Source organism: Tamandua tetradactyla, chromosome 22, assembly GCF_023851605.1.
Source record: "Tamandua tetradactyla isolate mTamTet1 chromosome 22, mTamTet1.pri, whole genome shotgun sequence".
In the NCBI taxonomy this organism is placed as follows: domain Eukaryota; kingdom Metazoa; phylum Chordata; class Mammalia; order Pilosa; family Myrmecophagidae; genus Tamandua; species Tamandua tetradactyla.
The window spans coordinates 35,627,247-35,647,303 of record NC_135348.1 but is presented as its reverse complement, the minus strand read 5'-3'; the positions used below and the strand labels follow the sequence as shown (position 1 = coordinate 35,647,303).

At 36.4% G+C, this 20,057-nt stretch overlaps 1 pseudogene; it reads right to left on the bottom strand.

Moving 5' to 3' along the window:
• Positions 1–953: 953 nt before the first annotated feature.
• On the bottom strand, positions 954–2,516 carry LOC143666134 (thiamine pyrophosphokinase 1 pseudogene; annotated as a pseudogene).
• Between the last annotated feature and the right edge of the window lie 17,541 nt (positions 2,517–20,057).

The following is a 20,057-nucleotide window of genomic DNA, read 5'->3' as shown; positions in this document are numbered from 1 at the left end:
GAAACTTAGGTAAACGACAGGACTGGGACAAGAACACAGTATAATAAAAAGCTTAATGATCAGTATTAGGTTTGTTATTAAAATTGTCCATTTATCCATATAGATTGCCAAATTATTTTCTGGTTTTCAAATAAAACTGGTTCTATGAACCAAATTTTTTTCAGCCTGAAGTATGCCAGAAAAAATGAATTTTTGTGATTAAGTTTCTTCTGCACAACTTCTTCAGTTTAGGTTCTAATTACGGTGGGAACAGTTTTGATCTGTCTTTCTACTAACTTTTAGGGCATTTACTTCAAGAATTGAGTTTGGGCGTTAATATGTTAGTCGGATGGACATTGAGAGTTATCATTTATCTTTCATGTCATTTCTTCCTTCACCTATAACTTACCCAATTACCTCTTCTTAAATTTAAAGTTAGGTCAATGACTTGATTTATTTTTTGAAAGATAATGCCAGATACATTATTAGGCCAGTGTGAAATAGCGTAGTTTTAACATCCCAATCTGGAAGGAATCTTTTTTTTTTCAGTAAAAAGTAATATAAATCATTTGGAGAAATATAATATTAAAAGACATTCCTAAGTACCCCTTGTTGTTAAAAGCATTTAAGGATGGGCAGCAGGGACCAGTGATGTGCAAAACTCCAAGGAGTTTTATCACCTTTGAGATTAAAACTAAAATTTCTAAGATAAAAAGAATGATTAATAACACAATAAAGAATAATCAGTATTGACCTTTGTGATGTGATGATTCACATTAGTTTCCAACTGAAAACAATAGCACTTATTTACTTTCCTAACAAATAATCATTTTGTGTCTCACTATAACATTGAGATCTGTCATTTATAACGTTTCCTGGATTATCTAAACACTATCATTTTTAAAATTAGCTGGTTTCCAGGGTAAATGTAGATTCTGGTAAATGCAAGAGAATTGTTCTTACTGAGCAATAAATTATTGGCGATGAGGTAAGGCTGAGGAGCACTTATCAGTGCCTGTCAATACATTAGTCTTTAATGGTCCAGTCCAGAGGACAGCTGAGCAGTTGCCATCATCACTACCCCAAATTCATTGCAGATTTTAGAAGTACTGACCAGTATTCCAAAACCCAGCACATGATTTGCGGTTGGAGCAAATAGATGAGAGATGCATCTTAAAATAAATTTTTCAAAGGAATGATACTGGTCACCTCCCACAGCGTATTCACAGATGCCAGAAACCTAGTCAAAACATCCGCCAAGTCCTCCCAGTGTGATACTCATATCAACCTGTAGGTCTTTTTCTTTTTTCTTCTTTTGGGCCAATTGAAGGCCCAGAGTCAGTGTGGTCTTGATCAGGATTTGAAATCAGCTTTCAACCCTTAATAATGCAGTACTCTCTTACTTCAGGCCAAATAGAATCACAATCTCCATTGATGAATTCAGCCAAAAAACTTTCCTGCTCTCCCTTGGTGATATAATAAAAGCAGGTGGCACCTCCATCAGCACAAGCTTTTAAAAAAGCTTTGCTCCAAAGATGACAGAAACAGTTGTCCAAAATCACTTTCAGAATCAAAAGGCAGTACTTCAAATTTCCTTTGGGAAGAGGGTATCCAATAGAGTAAAACCATGCTCCACATTGGAATATGGACCTAGAGTTACGGGTGGAGCCAACAGCCAAAAGGGCACAGGCTGCCAGAGCAGGAATGATTGACAACTCAGTGCTTGGCTGAGGAGCCTCTGGAATAAATAAAGCAAGGAAAAACATTGGCTCAGGCTAAGTGAGGTTTAAATGGAGAATTATGAATCATAATGTAGAAGAAGGGATTGAATTTCTCAAAGAAGTGGGAATGTTAATATTATATTATGTTTGGATGGATATCTTACCAGATGATTATGTTTCACAGAAGCACTCAAAGGATACACCATTTAACAAGGTCATAAGAAATGCAGAGGTTCAGGACAGAAGATGGCAGAATAGCTTAGATCTAGTTTACCCCTGCTACAAGGACCAGCTACAGAAGCGATGGGAGGGCGACTGAGACAGCAATTCCAGGTTGTAAGTGACCTGGGAGAGTTTTCTGCACCACATAGGGATTCCTGGTTGTGAAAGCTGAGGAACTGAGAAGCAGAGAACCAGACACCTGCCATTCAGCTGGTTCAAACAGCCTAACATGGAAGCCTGGAGTCCTCAAGAGTGCACAGAAGGGGAGATAGGGACTAAAAAGAAAGCCAGACCATGTTCTTCGAACACACTACCCTCATCAGTGCAGCCCCATGACCCATGGCTCACCCCACACCCCACACACCTAAACCCCACCACTTGCATCCCCCATGCTCCAAGCGTCCTTGCCCCACTGACCCCCATGTGCATACCTGCCCCCCACACCCACCCCAAACATGTGCATGCCTGCCCCAGTCCTACCCACCTCTGCTACAAAAGCAAAGTCTCACCCTGCCTCTCCCAAGTCCTACCTCCCCATCCCTGTCCCCGACAGATGGTTGCCAGTGCATAAAGATTGTGTGTACTTACCTCCATACCAAGCTACTCCCACTCCTAGCCCATATAGTCATGTAACACCATACTGTCCACCCTGAGCTCTGCACACATACATCAGTTTACAGTCCAACCAGATCTGCACATGTACAAGGCCCCCAGTCATGCCCCTCAGCTCTGGGTAATCACTGACCTGCACAGCTGAGCCACATCTGCCCCCAGCCCATGCAGGTACAACACCAACCTGCTGCCCTGAGCTCTGGACATGTGCACAAAGGGCCCTGTGCCCTAGACTAGCACACACCAGGCTCTGCCCCCAGATCCATGCACCTGCACAGCCACATCCTCCCTGCTACTGAGCAGCTATGCTCACAGGCACCAGCATAGCATCCCCAACCTGCACCTATACCTGCATTGCAATGCATCACCACACTGATGTGCCCCACCCCGTGACCTGCATTATGCTCCATATCCATCCTGCAAATTCAAGGCTTTAGATTACCTAAGGAAATCAACTTTCAAAGTAAACCAATCAAAATGATTTACATGCCACAAAGACAACAGAAGATCACTAAGCATATCATGATAGAGACAGATATAGCCCAACATAACAACCAAATTAAGTATCACAGAGATTAAAGATGTTTGGACCAAATAAAGAAACATACTTGAAACACACAACAACAGATCTGAAGAGGAAGAAGAAAGTTCTAATTCTTTGGTGCTTAGTGATATCCTGCTTCATTCCATTGTGACCATAGAAAGTGTTCTGAATAATTTCAATGTTTTAAAATTTATAAAGACCTGTTTTGTTTCCCAGCATATGATCTATCCTGGAGAATGGTCTATGAGCACTAGAGAAGAATATATACCGTGATGTATATATTGGGGTGTAATGACCTATATATGTCTCTTAGATATAATTCATTTATCAAGTTATTTAAGTGAACTAGAGGACAGGACAACTGATTTCAAACACTCAAAACAGAAAATGGCAAAATGAAAGGAAAAATTTGAATTGGATCTCAGGTAAATGATGGATGAAACAAAGTGTACAAATCCGGAGGTAAATAAGCAAAATCAGAAATGAGAAGGGGTATGTTACCACAGACTCTGAAGAAATAAAAGAAATCATAACAGGAAACTATGAACAACTATAGGCCAATAAACTAGACAATTATGAAGCTATTATCATTTTAATACTATACCAAAGTAAAGATGCTATAAGAAAGGAAAACTACAGGTCAGTCTCCCAAATGAACATAGAAACAAATATTCTCAACAAAATACTAGCTAATTGAATCCAACAATGCATAAAATAATTATACACCATGACCAAATGGGGTTTATACCAGGAATGCAAGCATGGTTCAATGCAAGAAAATCAACTAATGTAATATAGCACATTAACAAATTGAAAGGGGGAAATCAGACGATCATCTTGATTGATGCTGAAAAAGCATTCAACAAAATTCAACATCCTTTTCTGATAAAAACACTTCAAAAGATGGGAATCAAAGGTAACTTTCTCCATATGATATAAGGCATATATGAAAAACTGATAGGCCCCATCATACTCAATGGAGAGAGACTGAAAGCTTTTCTCCTAAGATCGGGAATGTGGTAAGGAAGACCTCTGTCACCACTACTATTCAACATTGTGCTAGATGTTCTAGCTAGAGCAATCAGACACAACAAAAAAAAAAAATAAATAAATAAATAAAAGGCATCCAAATTGGAAAGGAAGAAGTAAAACCTTCATTATTTTCAGATTACATGATTCTATACTTGGAAAATCCTGAGAAATCTACAAAAAAAAATTGCTTGACCTAATAAACAAGCAAGTTGTGAGGATATAAAATTAATGTGCAAAAATCAGTAATGTATGTGGGAGACCTGGGTTTGATTTCCAGACCATGCACCCCCCCAAAAAAAAATCAGTAATGTTTCTATATACAAGCAATGACCTAACTGGTGAGTCAGTCAAGGAAAAAAAATCTACTCAAAACAGCAGCTAAAAGAATCAGTTATCTAGGAATGATCCTAACTACATATGTAAAGGACTAGTACACAGAAAACTACAAAACATTGCTAAAGAAAATCAAAGAAGATCAAAATAGGTGGAAATATGTTTCCTGCTCATGGATAGGAAGGTTAACTATAGTTAAGATGTTAATTCTACCCAAATTGGTGTGCAGAGTCAATGAAGTACCAATTAAAATTTCCAACAATCTACTTGGAAGACTTGAAAATGCTAGTTACCAAATTCATCTGGAAGGGAAAGAGGACCCGAATAGCTAAAAGCATCCTAAAACAGAACAAAGTGGGAGGGTTAACACTTCCTGACTTTAAAACATATTATAAAGCCACGGTTTTCAAAACAGCATGGTACTAACACAAAGATAGAAGTAATGATCAATGGAATAAATTCAAAGGTGCAAGAATGGACCACCAAATCTATGGACAACTGATTTTTGACAAGGCCCCCAAATCCACTGAACTGGGACAAAATAATCTTTTCAAAAATAGGCATGCAATCCTAAAGAACACCTAGGGCAATATACAAGATTCCACAAATGTTCCATGTACTAGAGTAATTTTCCAGAAACCTCCAGATGGGTTCCTGGTCCAGATAAGTCCTGTAATCTAGCCCAGCCCCATCAGATAGTTCCATCTCCCTACACCATATTAGTGACAGACCCTTCCAATATGAGAAATTTAGAATTGCCATAATCCAAACACTCCTAAAGAGAGGAATGGAAAGATCAAAGGTGATGGTAGAGTTACACAGAGAAGATAGGATTTAACAAATGAACATGAATGCTGAATCACTAAGTTGATATCTCTTTTAGTCTCCAGTATTTTAGAGTAGCTAGAAGTAAAAACCTAAAACTGTGAAATTGCAACCTATGACAAACTCTGAAGTATGTTCTATAACTAATTGTGATGCTGTGCTTGGACATTTATAGCTTTTTAACGTGTTATTTTTCACAAAAAAAAAGAAGGAAAAAAGTTTACTGTGGTGATAAAAAAATATTTAAGTCCTCTAGCTTCCTATATTCTGGAGCTAGAAGAAAAAATATGAGAGGATCGTATGGTAGCCTATGACAAACTCTGGGATCTGTCCTGTAACTACTTGCTGAAGAGTGCTTTGAAAACGATTGCTTTTTTATTTCTTTGCCTTGTATATATGTTATACTACATAATAAAAACATAAAAAATAATGGGCATGGGAGAATTGTATATCAACACCCAAAAGAATGAAAGAGGTTCCTTACCTTACACCCTATACACGAATTAATTCAAAGTGGATCAAACACCTAAATATAATAGCATTATAAAGCTTCTAGAAGAAAATGTAGGGAAACATCTTCAAGACTAGTAATAGGAGGTAGCATCCTAAATTTTACACCCAAAGCACAAGCAACAAAAGAAAAAATAGATAAATGGGAACTCCTCAAAATCAAATGCTTTTGGGCCTCAAAAGACTTTGCCAAAAACGTGAAGAGGCAGCCAACTCAACGGGAGAAAAAATTTGGAAATCACGCATAGGATAAAGGTTTGATATCCTGTATACATAAATAAATCTTACAACTCAGCAACAAAAGAACAAACAACCCAATTAAAAAATGGGCTAAATATATAAATAGGCATTTTTCTGAAGAGGCAATTACAGATGGCTCAAAAGCACAGGAAGAGATGCTCATTTTCGTTAGCTATAAGTGAAATGCAGATCAAGACTACACAATTCATTTCCACCTCACATCTATAAGAATGGTGCTATTAAATAAACAGGAAACTACAAATTTTGGAGAGGATGTGGAGAAATCCGGACACTTATGCACTGCTGGTGGGAATGTATACTAGTACATCTGCTAAGGAAGAGAGTTTGGCTGTTCCTTAGGAAACTATATATCGTGTTGCGCTATGAATCAGCAATAGCACTACTTAGCATATATCCAAGAAAGCTGAAAGCAGTGATGCAAACTGAGATGTGCAAACCAACATTCACAGCAACATTATTCACAGTCACCAAATTTGGAAACAGTCCAAATGCCCATCAACGAACAAGTGGATAACAAAATGTCGTAAATACGTGATGGAATATTATGCAGCAGTAAGATGAAATGACGTCTTGAAATACATGATAAGATGGATGAGTCTTGAGGACTTAATGCTGAGTGAAATAAGGTAGACACGAAGAGTTAATACTGTAGGACTCCACTTTTATGACCATGGCAATGGTAAAATCAGACGTTTATAATACAGAGACACATAGAAGATAGAGGTGGATGGCCAGTTACCTAATGAGGTTGAACTCAAATATAAGAGAGCAAATAGAAGTGAAGGCAGTTCTCTAGTGTAAGTAACATCATATTGAAGGTGAACACGATCGAAAGGGGTTGTATATACCTATGTGTTCCACTGATTAACACTAAAAATATAAATAACTTTTTGCGAGAACTACTTTAAAGGTGTAATTCATGTACAAAGCATGTTTAAGTCCAGGACACAGGTGGGAAACTGCTATTGCCTGCTATCAGCTATGTTTAACAGGAAAGCAGGGATAAATAATGGGGGGAGGAACAAGAGGAGGTTTAGATTTCCTGTTCGTTAAGAGTATATTTATAGGTTATCTTTCTCTTTGAAACAAAGAAATTGTCTAAAATTGAGAGTTTTTCTGGAATGTGGACTGTGGGCATTTTGCATGATGCCTAATGAATGCAGGTGGCTGAAAGATGCACTGACTGAGAAGTAGATTGGCAAACGATGGTGTATACATATGATTGAATATTGTGCTGCTATAATACGGAATGAAGTCATGAGGCACTCTACGATGTCAATGAATCTGTAGGATATTTGGTGAGGCAAAATAAGGGAGAAAGAAAAGAACAATTATTGTATGGTCCCTTTAGAAAATGCTTACGAGAAAACAAGGACTAGATGGTAAGCTCTTATAGCAGACACAATTGTCTGGAGTGGTAATTATTATTTCTGGATTTTAAGAGCCTGTTTCATGTATGTATTCCCTGGTATTTAGAGATAAGAATAAAACCAATCAGGTTGGTTCTAAAGTAATTCAGAATACAGGGGTAAGGAAAACATTGTCTATATTTTAGTACCTCACCTTACTCTTTGAGACCAAAGGAGGAGTGGTTTATTTTGTATGGAACATAAATTTCTGCAGGGCATAATCTAACTCAACCTGACTGGATAGCTCATTTGAGCAATTGAAACAGTGGGAGCCCAGAAAGAGAATGAGGACCTCTAGTCCTATATAGCTTAATATAATGCCTGAATACATTCTAAAGTATATTAAGCAGATAATCAAAAAGTATCGGCATTGTCCCTTGAGGGATAGGAGAAAAAATTACTCTTGATCATCAGGGAATCCCCTGATACTATGTCAAATATTAGGGACACTCAAATCAACAGCCCAAGCCCTTGATCTTGAGGTTTACCCTGTGAAGCTTATGTCATAGTGAAGAAACTTAGCCTACATATAGGTATGCTTAGAGTTACTTCTGGAGGACCTCTTTTATTGCTCAGATGTGTCCTCAATCTCTCTAAGCCCAGTTACGCAAATGAAATCAGTGCCCTCTCATGTACATGGGACATGACAAAAAGGAGTGAACATCTCCTGGCAGCATGGGAAATGACTCCCAGGGATGAGTCTGCCCCTGGCACCATGGGAGCAGCAGTTTCATGCTGACCAAAATGGGGAAAAGATGTGTAACTAATAAACCATCAGTGGCTGAGAGAGCTCAAATGGATTTGAGAGGCTACTCTGGAGGTCATTCATACGCAGGCTTCAGTTTAGATATTGCTAACTATCATAACTTACTGAACCCCAACTAAAACCATTCCAGCCAATCCTGAAGAACACTTAAATCAATATATAAGATTCTACAAAGGTTCCATGCACTAGGGCAACTTTTTAGAAACTCACAAACTCTAGATGGGTCCCTGGACCAGATAAATCATGAAACCTAGAGGACCCAGCCTCTCCAGAACTTAGCTAGTTACATGTGCCTACCCTATATTATTGACAGCCTGTTCCAACATGAAAAACTTAGAATGACCATAGCCCAGATAAGTACTTGTTGAAGAGTGTTTCAAAACAAAACTGTTTTTTTTTCTTTGCTTTGTATATATGTTATGTTATAAAAAGTTTAAAAAAAGAAATGCAGATATTTGTAAAAAAAAAAAAGTCACTTGCAGCACTAAGAATGTCAGTTGACTGTCTGAATTATTTATCATATGGTTGATGGTAGGTAATGCCATTAAAGAAGTAAAATCTGTGATAGTGACAGGGAAGGTAGAGGTAGACCCTTAAAACAAAAAGGGCAGCAGGAAGTGCCAAATCGATGCAATAGCAAGTGGGGCACACCAGGTGACATGAAATGCTGCCAACTCTTAGTGCAGCTGGGAACAGAAAATTGTTCTGAATCATATCGGGAATATGATTACGGCAATTCTGTTCTTTTAACCTTATGCCAGGCAAGCCCTTTAGTGTTAGCAGCATCAGTAGTTCTAAGATTCACCTGGCAGAAACTACCACAAGCACTAGTGGGAGAATCACGACATAGCTATCTAGCGTTTGGAAGAAAGACCACGCCATGTGCAGCATAAAATTATATGCCTTTAAAATCAATCCCTGGAGGGTGAGCCACGGTGGCTCAGCATGCAGGAATGCTTGCCTACGATGCCAGAGGACCCGGGTTCGATTCCCGGTGCCTGCCCATGTTAAAAAAAAAATCAATCCCTGGAGTGTTTTGAGCCATGGTGGCATAAAGCACCTAACTATGAATGCCAACTAGCCATATGGCTAAATTTGACCTTTATGAATTAAGTCCTGACAGACATGTTGTTCTAGTTTGCTAGCTGCCAGAATGCAATATACCAGAAACAGAGTGGTTTTTAAAAAGGGGAATTTAATAAGTTGCTAATTTACTGTTCTAAGGCCAAGAAAATGTCCCAGTTAAAGCAAATCTATAGAAATGTCCCATCAAAGGCATCCAGGGAAAGATACCTTGGTTCAAGAAGACCAGTGAAGTGCAAGGTCTCTCTCTCAAGTACAAGGGCACATGGCAAACACAGTCTGAGTTTCTCTCTCATCTGGAAAGGTATATGGTGAACATGGCATCATCTGTTAGCTTCTTCTCCTAGCTTCCTGTTTCATGAAGCTCCCTGGAAGGCATTTTTCTTCTTCATCTCCAAAGGTCACTGGCTGGTGGACTCTGCGTCTCATGGCTATGTTGTTCTGCTCTGCGCTCTCTGAATCTCTCATTCTCCAAAATGTTTCCTCTTATATAGGACTCCAGAAACTTGTCAAGATCCACCCAAATGGGTGGAGACATGTCATCACCTAATCCAGTCTAACAACCACTCTTGATTAAACCACATCTCCAGGGAGATGATCTAATTACAGTTTCAAACATACAATACTGAATAGGGATTAGAAGAAACGACTGCCTTTACAAAATGGGATTAGGATTAAAACATGGCTTTTCTAGGGTACATGCATCATTTCAAACCAGCGCACATGTTAAGTTATTAAAAACAGGTGGCCTAAGCAGCAACCATTCATTATAAGGAAGTAGCACATCTGGAATCAATCATAAACAGTCAGGGAGCATTGACAATCTGCATAAGTAGCCCCCCCCCATGTCGTTCACCACTATTGCACTAGTTTCCTACCCTCAGCTCACACCTGCCCCAATGTGAAGGGGACCCTCATGACTAGCAGATAAAGGAGGAATAACCCAAGCTTGGCTTATAAATAAGTATACTCATTATGTGGACATAGCTAAAAATGGATGGAAAATGCCCTACAGATTCATTCAGTGGTGACTAGAAGTCCATGGTAAGAGAAAATTCCCTGAATTGGCAGAGCTTCAGGTGGTACATTTTGTGGAAAGACACATGGCTGTAAATTAGAATTTGTACTGATTCATGGACAATGGCATATTGTTTAGCTGCTTGATCAAAACCTTGAAGAAAAAACAAGGAAGATCATGTATAGCAAAATCTAGTCCGGACTAGAAAACAAATATTTAACAAATGAGAGTGGATACTGTATGAAGATTTTCTCATCACATGTTAATGCAGAGAGCTTTTATAATGAAGTGGTACCAAACAACCAAATAGATAGAGGCACTAAACAACCAAACAGAGCTGGAAGAAATGGAGCTATACAGGGTCCAGGAACATGAGTTCCCATTAGGAATAAATTCATCTAGCTCCTGTTGATGTTGACTATTCAACCAGACAATAAGAGAAACCAATATATAATCCCATTATGACACTATTCCTTGATCACTGCAGTTGTCCACTTAAGTTTAAGTTTACTACATGGTCCTCTTCTACCATCAGTTTGGGATCCAAAAAATGGAAGTAGAAGTGTTCCTATTTACGCTCACTCTTAATTATCCACTCAGGAATTTTGTGCATCCTGAATTCTTACTCTATGCCCTGCAGGTTTAGATGCCTTGTTTCCCAATGGGGCAACACTTCCACCACCACCACTTACAAGGGACGCAGCAAGAATCCCTGTGAATTATAAAGAAAATCTGTCCCTTCTTTCTATAGGATACTTGGACAAAGAAGAGGTAAGGTAATTGACATCCTGAAAGATATAATTGGCACTGCTTATCAGGATGTTTTAGGGTTACTGTTACACCTGGGTTCAATATTGAATATGTTTGCCATATAGGTGATCCATTTAGGTTTCCAGTTTTATCAAGTGCAGCAATGTTGACCTGAGTGACTATGGTTTCAGATCCTAGGAATGAGTATTGGGGCCAAATCCCAAGGCAAGTAAGTAATTGGGACTAACAAAGTGGATAACCTGAGAAAGAAAATAAATAAATTTGAATGGATATTGGAGGGCTGCAGGGCTAGCTACAGAAGTGGTGGCTATCTTTCAATCCACTAATCTTCCTTTCACAGCATTCCTCCAGGAAGAGTCCACTGGCATCCTGGAGAAGCTTCAGAGCATATATGAAGATGTGTGTTTAAAAGCTACAAATGGTGAATACTGTAATGTACCTCACTATAGCCTTCAGCTGTCAGCCCCTCCAGGAAGACCCTCAATTTCAGAGAGATGCCTTGCCCAAATTCATCTTCCTTCCCTGTGGCAAATCACTACAAACAACTAATCCAGACAAGAATCTAAAGATTTACTCATACTAAATCAACCAGAGACAATTCTGAAGAGCCATTCTAACTGTGTATCTCATCATGGTATTGCCCAAGTGTTTTGGGTTTCATGTCAGCTCAACTCTGCCTTTGCCCAACCCTTCTTCCTCCCCATCTCTTCTTACCCCACCCTTCTACCTTAAGGGCAATCTTGAATATACATGCTACATACTAAACTCCATTTCAGAATCTTCGTCCCAGGGAACACAACCTGCAACACAACCCTTTCTTGACGCAGTTTCACAGTTTTACTCATTTCCTTCAAATGTTGCCAGATATTTTCATATTTAATTAAACTAAGATGAGATATCATGATTTTAGCTGTTGATTCCGTTAGCATATAACTGACCTCAGCATTTGAAATATTTAATTACATAAAATGATTTAATGACCACTTCATATCTTACAAGGATTTCATTGTCTTTAGCAAATACAAGTTTTTGTTTGTATTTTTTTTTACTTTTGATGCATGATTCGCTTTCATACAAATATCTGCATATGTTTATATGAAGGTATAAATCAAGTCAGAATGAAGAATAAGTAGAAAAACATATTTATGACAAGAATTTCAAAGATGATTCATCTAATGTTCACATTTTATATTTGATTACACGACTTAAATAATCCTTATATAAAACTCTAGTTGACAGTGACATATTTTGAACTGACTCATAGCATTTACATGAAAATGACTTCCAGAACTAGTACTTTTCTGACAATTAGGATTCATATTAATTCCAATTAATTCATGATTTATATTCATTAATGCACACTATTGCAATAACAATTTCATGAAATTTCAGATATACTTCTTATATGCCTGTAATGATAATTATACTTTCTCTAATTTCTACTGAAAATTTTTTCTACCCATGTCAGAGTGTGTATGTGTGTGTACCACAGGGGATAATTTTTCAGATTTATATGAATAAAGGTAAGGCAAAGAAATTAAATTTTTGCATTTAATTTGAAAATTTTTATGACTACACAAATAATACACAAATAATAAAATAAAAACCTGTTTATGCATCACCTAGGTCAGTTATCATTATTTATTTATTTATTTATAATAAAAGTTATTTATTACTTTTTTTACTGCTTTGGATATTTAGGCACTCCTCACTTTGAATGGTCATGCGTTTTATGGGATTTAATCTCAATTTCCAATGAAACTTGCAAAGTTTCTGATAATGCATGGGTTTCAGTTAACATGGTATTGTGCAAAAGGAGGAATGTGTGTGTGTTTAACAAGAGAAAGTAAGTTGTACACCTCATGAATCTTCAAAAACTTCAGTTCAAATCTAAACATATGACACCCTCTTACATAAGTATGATGCAATTATATCTCTTAAAATGTAACTGTAACTCAATAATCTCACGGTAATACTGAATCTATATATTAATTTTCCTAACAATTTCCCTTCCTCCTAGTTCGGGATTCAATTGAAGTTCACATACTGTATTTGGTTGTGATTTTACTTTAGCGTCTTTAAGTATACAGTTTATTTAAAATGATTTTGTTACTTTCCTGACTTCCTTGAATCATTTAGGCGAGTAGTCTTTCAAGATCAGAGTTTTGAGTTTTTTTTCCCAAAATGATTTTGTGCTTTATTTTAAAACAGTTTTAGTGTTAGAAGCACACATCTGCACACAACTATTCCCAGTTCTATTATTAATAAAAGATGCATTGCATTCAACTCAGTTTCTTCATTGGACCCATTCATAGCTCTCCCTCCCACTTGCTTTGTCACATATGGTGCTTTTTCTGACAGCAACCTGCTATTTCTGTTCACTACATTAAAAAAACTCCTTTATTGAGTAAGAGCTGAAATTATTTTTTTCTGATGCTCCGCTAGCAAATAGAGACTCAAATATTATTAACTATTTTTTTTTATTCTGAAGGGTAGAGATCAGCATAGGTATTTTGTCTATCAAAATAAACACTGCTCTCTTTCCTTTCATTATGTTATCTCAAAGAAGGAAAAAAAAAAAGTAGACCAGTATTAGCAACTCAGTTTGGCATCAAAATACTCTTCTAGACTCTGATATACCACATCCAAAGATTTTCTTTTTTCTTTTTAATACTTATAAGGTGGTCTCATATTTATTGACATTTCTGATGCAACTCTCCAGGATTTAACACTGGGTCAACACTTAGATATGTAGGACAGGTGGGGGAAAATGTGTGCTTTTATAACTCTCTCCTTTGACAGCACTGCAGAGCATGTTTCTGGTTACACTTATGACATTAGTGGCTTTCCGGGTGTATATTTAGATACTATATATGCCACATGAAAAATCCATAGAATACAGAATATGGACAGGTTTTTTTTTTAACCCCACATCAGTAAATGTCAGATACCAAGAGCTGTACAATTGATATGCAGATAAATTTTCATATTCATTTGTATTTTCATATGCAACTTTCGGCTTTTTTAACTTATGCTAAATTATTGTTTGGTTAATTTCATAAATCTGAATTCAACATTTCCTGCTTTGTAGCATCCACTTTAGAAGGCTTCTTTTTTTGTGATAACTGTATGAGCATACCCATGTTTGGGTCTCAATGTTTAAGTCTTCTGCACATGAAGTTTTAATAATCCAAATTTGGAATAATTAGGCATTCTTTGGAAATATGACAAAATTTCATTTTTCTATAAGTATTTCTATTTGTCTCCTCTTTATCCTTGTAGAATCCTCTCTAAAAGAAGGAAATACCACAAGATTAGTAAAGGATGGTTTAGAAATGGATACAAATATGCTTCAACTTACATTTCAAACTTTTAAAAAGTAGATGTTTTCATCATTTCACTGTATTAAATTGAAGAGAAATTTTGTAATGTATAAATCATATTTATGTTCATTTTTTGAAACTATTGAGTGTTTAGAGGAGATACTTACAATAATTATGATGATATTTATTCCTGTTAATTTGAGCAAGAAAGATACCCATGTATTAGAGATGCTTTCTACCACATATAAGTATTAAGACGAAGGAGAACAAACAGGAAACTTGCTGCAATATAATTTTCAGTGTGCACAGGGATGTATATAGTATGAAAATCAGTGCTATTAAAATTCAGGTTAAATATAACCAGTGAGAGAGGAAAATGCTGTATATCTTCAGAGTAACAATGAAGGATTTGGAATTCAAAATAATTAATTGGCTTCATAAAACAGCAGGAGTTGACAAACAAATAACAAGCAGCTGTATGTACCTGTAGAAAAACAAAAGTAAGATTAACTTCCCAGTAGCTACTAATCAGAGAATAAAGACTATAATAATAGCTGCAAAATTCTTTATTTTCAGACATGCTATCACTAAAATGTTTACTTCTCTAAAATATAAGTACAAGTAGCTTTTGTTTAAATATTAACTTCAGTGAAAATGGGTACAAGAAGTACTTTGCAATACTTCTTTCATGCTTCCAATATGAAAATCAATTTTGAAAATACTGTTTCTATGAATAATATATTCCCACAATATTCTTACAGTATATTATAAAATATACATTCAAGTGCATTTTTCTGCGAACAGAAGCATTTAGGTGTGTCTGTGTTAAATTGGCAAATAGATGACTAATATAGTAGGATTTGATTTTACTACCACTCAAGCAAAACATTCCACACTAATTTTTAAATATTGAATAATATAAGAAGACTTAAAGTGAACATTAGTTGAGAATGAATTCCAGAAATTTATTCATATTCTGACTTGTTCCAATTTAGAAATGTATATATACTTTCAGGAATGACTCAAATCAGCTCACAATTCCATTGACAGAACAATCAAAATAGTATATTTGATTAAACATTTAACTTGGATCCAGTTTTTTTCAAGTTAGAAAGGTTCGTGTCTGACCATTTCATATTCCTGATAAAAACTCAAATGTATGTCATTCACTAGTGATGTCTTAAGCAATCAGGGATTTACTTTAACTCTTTTGCTTTATGAACATAATGTTATATAGCTCTTGTATTTCAATTGATAAAAATAATTTGTGGGCCATGGTGGCTCAGTAGGCAGAGTTCTCGCCTGCCATGCCAGAGACCTGGGTTCAATTCCCAGTGCCTGCCCAAACAAACAAACAAAATCATAATAATCATAATTCGCGTTCCTGAATACTTATATTTACAAGGATATCTTATGCTTTATTCTAAGACACAGATGGAATAAAGTGTCATGTGATCTGGATAAGTAGCAATGCCTGATAAACTTTTTCCACTGTGGTACATTGGTAGGAAATATAATAGAAATCTTACCCAAGTTTAAATGATGAAAATAAATGATCAAGGCAAATGGAACACAGTGTTCATATATTTTAGACGATGTGATGAATGGAAATATATAATTAATCTTGGCTAGCTATCATAACAAGGAAGTCTGGAGTAAGGAACCATGCTTCTAACCATAGAATTGGGTTCGGCATCACCCAAAGGCCTGAAATTTGAAAGAACAAAGCTCTTTTTCAGTGTTGAAAGAAACTGAAAAGAGAGGGAGTCTGTGGTAGAGTAGTTTACTATAATGTTTTCCAGTCTAGAGCCTTGAAAAAGGACACAGGGATTCTCTATTTCCTCCTTGGCCCTGAATCCATAATGGAATTTTGAGGGGAGGTACCCACTGCTAAAACCTGAGAGGGGCTCCATATGTAGCACACAAGTTATCAGCTGCCTTGCAGTTTAATGGCAGCAAATAGTGCCTTTACCTCAAAAACTAAAAAGTCCTTTACATGGAAAGATTATATTTTCCCTGTAGTCAAAATATTGCTCAGCCATAACTGCTAGGAACAGACAAATATGTATTTGGAGGTCACCACATACACGCTGAGGCCCTCACTGTCCAAGTATATAAGTCAAATGTAGTTCAAGTCAGGCTTCAGTACCAGAAACCTTTTGGTTATCTTCTCATGCTATAGGCTACTATGCCTTGTCTCATGGCTGGGTGGCTGAAAATTCTCAGGTTATCTTTGTTCCCAGACAATGTCTGATCTCTCCTGAATCCCAAGATTTTTCTAAGGTTTAACCACGTTTTCTGAAGCTTGGCATTTTGTTAATGCCTGCACATAATTAGCCCATCATAACCCAAGTGCCATTTGCCTGTTGCCACAATAGCCTTTCCTCTCTAGAAAGAGCCAGTTGCATGAGCCCAAAGCCACCAGGGGTTGAAGTCACCCTTTCAACCTTGCTGAGTGAAAATTCAGCTCTTCAAATATTAGCTGTATCAACTTCTGAGACAAAAACATATTGCCCACACATGGAATTCCAAACCCCAAAAACACATGGCCAAGCCTTATTCAAAGCTTCTCCATATGCCGAACTTTCTTCCTTGCTCTTATTATAACTCAGTATGTCAAAACTGCTGCAAACACAGGACCTCTGGGGGTCTTAAAAAATTAGCATACCTCTACTCTACCTAAATTCTGATAAAGAAAAAGAGAAATAAGTCTAACAGATGGAAGTCAAACTATCACATTTAATACTAAAAAGGCAAAACCAAATGCAACAACTGCTACCCAGAAAGGCGGACATATCCATCTACTTACGTTATCTTTCTTAAGACTATTGTTGTCTACTAATGTAAAGGAAAAATAATTAGGAACAATAGGCTGTCATGTGTTTGTTTTTGTCTTTTTTTTCTTCGCATGGTCAGACACCAGGGATCCAACCTGGGTCTCCGGCATGGCCAGTGAGAATTCTACCACTGAGCCACCATTGCACCACCCTCTTGTACTTTTCAATGTAGTAAAAATGTGAGTTTCTTATAAAAACTGCCCCACACTGGAGTAAAAACATACAAATTCAGGACTTTGAATCATGTCTACTAACATTAAAGACTATGGAATTGACCCAAACACCAAATGGCAGTGACCTCTTAAGTCCTGGAATTAAAAAAGGGGGGGGCAGGGGTCACCTGTAGCAAATAGACAAACAAATGTATTGTCTGCATGACATTCATTAGGCTACAGGAGGCAAACACAGCCTAATCTGAACTGGAGTTAGAGAACACATCTCAGCTTTTATAGATGTCAAATGTAATTAAAAATGTCTCTCCAATTCCACCTTTCCTCTAGAACTATGGCAAAATGATGCAGCCCAGGGTGTGTTAGTATTATATCCCAGTGCATTTTCTCTTTGATTTACCATTCACAAATAGCAGAGTTTATATACCAAATAGAGGAAAAACCCAAACAATTTTCTCACCTTTCTTGGGAATATTATTTCTCATACTTTATCCTATGCTCTAATATAGCTACCTCCAAATAGTCCTCCAGGTTTTAATTAAAGAATTCTTGAGGGATCAGCTGTGAATAAAAGTCCTAACAGTAGTGCCTTTATTCAAACTTATGGTCATTCAAATATATTTTGTTTTGAAGAGTTGACATCAGAGAATTTTTTTAATGTGAATTGAGTAGAATGAAACATTTTATACTCTATTTTCCTTCAGTAAAGATCATATTATGATGAATAAAGGCTTTTGTTTTGTTAGGCACCTGCGATAATTATGTGTGTCAATATTCAACCCACTATAGTGAATTTAAAGTCATAATTAATGAAAATTGTGATACATGCATAATGCATTCCTACTAAAATCTATCTGACCTATTAATCCTACAAACTGCTAATAAAAACATCAGCACAAGCTCATAATATGGAGTAAATATATAAGAGTAAAAATCAAGCTAAAGTTGAATTAAAACCCCATTTTCCAAGGCGTATGTTTTAATAATACATGAATACATTTTCTGTCTGCTTCCTGGCCAGAAGTTTTCAGGATTATTTCAATTCACATTACCAGTTCTCTTGCTCATTATTCCCCCTTTGTTGTCTCCTTTCCTTCATTGTTCTAATTAAATTACATTCTTTCTAGCATATTAGCTTGAATTGTGTCTCTAAAGTAAAGCAGCTGTAATAAAGCCTAGCTATGCAACATTGCTACCTGTGACAGTTAACATGCGATTGTGATCGATTACAAACATACCCTCAAAAATGTATTCAGGTTATTTGTTATTAAATTATGTAGAAAGACTTATAGTTCAATTTATTCAGAAATGATTCATTCTCATATCTTTTCTTCATCTCGTTTTAAAATTTGTCTATGAATTTTGTGATGAAACAGGCAATCTATATACCTTGGATGTGTAAAAGTTTTTGTGCACTTAAAAACTCTTGATCAAATTTATTTTCTCACTATGTCTTATAGATCTTATTAGATATGTTTGGTCCCCAAGTCATTGCAAATTATAATAGTGCTGCATGAAATTTCTGCCATTTGGTGGCCAGATTGCTTCAAAAATGTATAGGAGACTCCCAACCAGTAAGTTGATTTGTTCTGCAATTTTGTGAGCTGATCTTTCTGATGGATTTTGTGAACATATGTAGAGGAGCTACTGGATGAGCAGACAGGGAGTTTTGCCTCTAGCAAAGACGTTGAATTTTACTAAGCATGTCTCCTCTGCCTGAAGTAGTTGTTTCAGTAATTCCGGAGGGTAAAAGAAAACTCCAATTCCATTATCTGTTGCTATCAAGATGTTATTTATGTCCTGAGAGACTGCTATCAAACTATTGTTGGGAAGTGGCCATTCAGTAAGAACAGATGGTGACAGCAGGTACAAGAAAATATGGACAATTTTCAGGACTCAAATAAATAGAATCATGAGCTTAGCCTTGAAAATAACTTAAAGGAACAATTACCAGACAAGAGAGTTAAAGCATATACAATGGATCCATTAACAATGAAAGGACAAGAGAATGTGACCCAGTTATAGGTTTACTGTCATTTCTTAATAGGAAAGCTTTCACAGAGTTAAAGAGTTACTACAAGAAAATCCCAATGATAAATTTTAAATCCATAAACATGCAAAGTGACTTTATGAATAGAAAAGCACATTAGTAAATGAAGAAAATTATGGCACATCTACTATGGTTGAAGAATTATTTTTAAAAATGCACTGATAAGCTCACTTGAAGAGTAGTGCATTATTAAATGCAAATATAATAATCCATAATTCATATTCTTAAATGAATAATAGGCAAATAATTTGAATGAAGTCACTAACAGGTAGAAATACAATAAAATATGATGAAAAATAGCAGGTTGTATAGAACTTAGCTAATTAAATAAGAATATGATTTTTACTAGTCCATAAATCATTTCAGATGATATGATAGAAAACAAGGGTTGCAACTTCATATTCTATATATGCCAATAATCAGAAGAGAAGCTGTTGGCTGTTTTGTTTGTTTGTTTGTTTGATTTTATTACTTAATATACAAAGCTAACATCTAGAGGTAGCTACATCTTTGGGGTACATACAGTTTCAAACAAACAGTTTTCCAACGATGTTATGATAAATACCACATACTAGTTGGTTTAACAGTAAG